The sequence below is a fragment of the Pteropus vampyrus genome, unplaced genomic scaffold (assembly GCF_000151845.1).
Source record: "Pteropus vampyrus isolate Shadow unplaced genomic scaffold, Pvam_2.0 Scaffold518, whole genome shotgun sequence".
Lineage (NCBI taxonomy): Eukaryota > Metazoa > Chordata > Mammalia > Chiroptera > Pteropodidae > Pteropus > Pteropus vampyrus.
This window is the reverse complement of record NW_011889299.1, coordinates 531,792-536,156: the sequence shown is the minus strand read 5'-3', so window position 1 is coordinate 536,156 and position 4,365 is coordinate 531,792.

Sequence of the window (4,365 nt, the reverse complement as noted above, 5' to 3'; positions counted from 1 at the left end):
CGCCGGCCCGGGCCCCGTGCGGGGAGTGGGCTCGGCGGGGCCGGGGGCCCGCTGGGGAGCGCTGTCTATGCGGCAGCGGCCGGGTGAGGATCGGGGGGCTGAGCTGGGTGCAGGCTCTTCCGAAGGCAGCGAGCCACTTCGGAGGCCCCGGGGCGAGCGGTCGCTCTTTTTGGAACGCCGGGTCTCTTCTTTCTCCCCGAATGGGAATCGACCTGGGCTCCTCTGGCTGGTCGGAAAGGGTTCTTCCTCCCGCCCCAGCGGCAGCTGGGGGGCGGAGGGGAGGTCAGGGGAGGGGAGGGTGGGGAGGGAGGGAGGAGAGGACGGCAGTGGCGGGGGGCGCGCGTGTGCGCGGCGCGCCTGGGCTGCGGGGCTCACCCCCCGGCCAATCCCTCCAGACGATGCTCCAGCCGCGAGGTCAGGGGAGCGGTCTGAGCCCAGCTCCGCCGTCCTCCGGAGCCTCGGCCTGGGTCTCCGCGACGGCGGGCGGGAAGGAGCCCAGCGAAGGGGGTTGGGGAGGCGGGAGCCGTCGCTGAGGTAGCCGCAGGCACAGCGGCGCTGGGACCCAGTAATCCGGGCCCCGCCCCCTCGCCCGGGATTGGCGCTTGGCCACGCCCCCTCATTCGGTCCCGCCTCACTTCTCGCTGTGACCGCCCTCAAAGCCCTCCTTCTTCCCCTTGAAAATTCCCTCAGCCTGCCTTCCCCATCCTTTCTTGGTCCCGCACAGGCGAGATTCCGGGTTCAACCCCTCATATCTATCTGCCTTCTGTCCCATCTCAGGTCTTCCCCCCTCCACTTGTCCTTCAATCTCTTTTCCAGAAGCCCTTCCACATGATCCAGAGTTTCCCTAGGGCTTGTCTTTGATACTCTTCACTCTGCTCAGACCAGATCTTTCGTTCCTTTACTTGACCACTCTCTTGACAACAGCCTCAGTTCACAGGACTGTCGCATACGCCTGGCAACATCTCAACCTTGGATCAGTCCAACTGTCTGCCTTTTCCATGCCCGCACTCAGGTAGCTAAACATTGCTGGAGAAAACTGTCCCAACCTCACAGATTTGTGCCACTATAAACTCATGGTTCCCAGCTTCTACCAGGCCCTCAGTGCTGACCGACAACACTATGTGTCCCTAAGCAGCTCGCACTCTCTGTCTCTCTGTCTCTCTGTCTCTCTGGCTCTCTGTCTCTCTCTCTCTCCCCTGTTCCACAGCAGCCATTTCAAACCTCCCCTCGCCGCACAGGCTCAACTTCTCCATCTGCCTCCTAACCCTCAGCAGATGACCCTATCTCCTAGTTCACAGAGGAAACAGAAATCACCAAAGTAGGTCTGACTTCTTTCCACCAAACCTACAGAGTCCATCCCTTGCTCCTTCCCATCAGCATCTAAACATACTCTGGTCTCTTCCATCTAAAAACAAATTAACAATTACCAAAAAGTCTCCTTCTCCAACCACTTCCCGCTCTTCTCCTTTCTATAAACTTCTCTAAAGAGCTGCCTACACTTCACCGTCTTAATTTTCCAACTTTCAACCCACTTCAGTCTGCCTCCACTATTTGCCTGATAGTGCTATCTCATCAAGGTCTGCCATGGCCTGTGTCACTAAATCCAACAGAATCTTTTCAGAAGTAATCCTACTTGACTTCTTGGTAGCATTTGACACTGGCAACCACTTCCTCCTCCACCTCAGGCCTCTTCCATGACACCACACTCTCATTTTTCTCCCACTTTCTTGGTATTTTTTTACTTTCCAGGCTCTTTTTGTCCAACCCTTAAGTCTTGATGCTCTTTAGGGCTTTGATCTCTCTTGTCTTCCCTCTCCACACTCTTTCCTTTAAAATAGTCACTCCCATGTCTCCATCTCTTTGGTGATGACTCCCTGATATCTCTCCTGACCTATGCATTCAATTGGTTACTAAACAGCTCTACCTGAATATCTCAGAGACATCCCAAACTTCAGCTTCCCCCCAACTCAAGGCATCCTCCTCTTAACTTGTTTGTCCTTCTTCGTACTTTACCTTAGTGACTGACCCTAGTCAAAGCAGAAACCTGAGCTATACCCGACTCTTCTGTCTGTTCCACCCCCATGCAATCGCCTAGTCCTGTCATTTTTACCTCCTGAAATCTCTCTCAAATTTATGTAGTCTCTTCATTTCTGCTGCCACTGCCCTAATCTAGGCCAGCATCATTTCTAACCTGCAGAGCTGTCACAGCCTTTTTATTTCAGTCTTGTTCCCTGGAATCTATTTTCTATACTGCAGGCAGTGTGAGATTTTGAAAAGGTAAATCAAATTATGTCACTCTCATGTTTAGGACCCTTCAATGAATCCCCATTGGCTCAAAAGAAAACTTCCCTTCCTCAAGAGGGAAGGTTAAGTTAGGCCCTGCATGATCTGGCCCCTGCCAGCCTGTCCAGACTCCATAAGTCAAAGCTGAAACTCTTAGACCTTTTGTTAGTCTCTCTAGCCTCCAAGTTTTTGTATATGCTGTTGCTTCTGTGTGAAACTCTCTCCACATCTCCCCAACTCCACTTTGTTCTTCAGATCTCCATTCACTTGATAAATGTCTTTTGAGCATACACTATGGGCCAGGAACCATGTAAAGCACTAGTTACGCAGTATTGAACAATACAGACATGAATGAGACTGTGGTGAACAAACTGAGCCCTTAGAGTTTACAGTCTGGTGCTGGAGAGGACTATGAAGTAAACACACATAATTACAATACATAAACACGCATAATTACAAATTATGATAAGGCTACAAAGGGACGGAACTGGATGATAGGAAAGACAATAATGGGTGGGGGCAACTTAGCTTGAGGGGTCAGGAAAGGCCTGATATTTAAGCTGAGACATGAAGGAGTGGGAGTTAGCAGATGTTGAGTGAAGGCAAAGTGTTCCAGGCAGAGGACACAGCAAATGGGAAAATCCTGGGGCGAAAAGGAAATGGTATACTTAGGAACTGCAGGAAGGTCAGTGCCGCTGGAGCAGAGAGAACTGAGGGCAAAAGGGGTGGGATATGAGGTCAAAGAGGTAGGCAGGAGCCAGATTATGTAGGGTGTTTTTTATAGGCCATGGTACGGAGAATGGGTCTTATTCTACGAGCAATGGAAAAGTATTGAAGCAGTGCTTTTAAAAGAGGGTCAAACTGCAGAAGGTACTGAAATCAACTTGAAAAAAGAATAGAAAATATCAGAATGTATCATAAGCTCAAGTAGGAAGGGCATGTTTTATGGAACTTTTGTTTCAATTTGTATCATATGAACTGGATCATGAAATAGTATCTCTTTTATAGATAACGCACATCCCTCACATACTGAAATACACTACATTGAAAGGTTTTAAGCTTGAGATTGATATGGTATAGTTAATGTTTAAAAAAGATTACTTTGTTTGCTGTGGATTGGACTGGAGGTGGACAAGATTAGGAACCTACTGCAATCAGAGATGATGGTGAGTGGACTAAGGTGGTGGCAGTGGAGATGGAGAGAGGCAAACAGATTTGAGAGAGATTTAGAATTGAAAGAGTTTGGTGTGGTGGCTTGGGTGTGGAAGAGAGAGGGAGGAATCAAGGATGCCTCCCCAAATTCTGGTGATGTGGGGCCAGGTCATTTATTGAAATGAGGAAGACAGAAAAAGGAACAGGGTTTCAGGGAAAGATCAAGAGTTTATTAATACATGTCATTGATATAGCCAAGTGGAGAAGTCAAGCTGATAGTGGAATATACTTCCTAGGGGGGAGGTCTGGGTTTCAGATATACATGAGCATTGTCAGTATAGAGATGACATTAAAAGCCATGAGAGGTCTGAAACAGAGCGAAGAGAAAGGGAGAGAATCCTTGACTGAGTTCCAAGGAAATCAAACTTTAGAGGTTGGGTGAAGGAGCAGGAGGTGGCAAAGAGACTGAGAAAGAGATAAAGAGATAAGGATATAGTGGGACTGTTGGTGATGTTTCAAGAGTGCTGAGAAGTTGACTAAGATGAGGATTAAAAAGAGTCCATTAGATATGGTAATATGGATATCAGTAGTGACCTTTGGAGGTTTTGGAGGAGTGGTAAACACCAGAATTAATGGAGTGAATGGATGCACCATTAGAGGAAGTATAAATTGATACAATCATTTGAGAAAAGGTTGGACATTTTCTAGTAAAGTTGAATGATGTGCATACTCTATGACCCAGCAATTACAGATATATATCCCAGAGCAGTGGTTCTCACAGCATGGTCTAGGGATCCAGGGGTGGGGGTGGGGGATGGGGGAGCCCAAACCATAATACTAGTAAGATATTATTTGTTTCTTTTATTCTCATTTTCTCAAGAATGTAGAGTGGAGTTTTCCAGAGGCTACATGACATGTGCTATCACAACA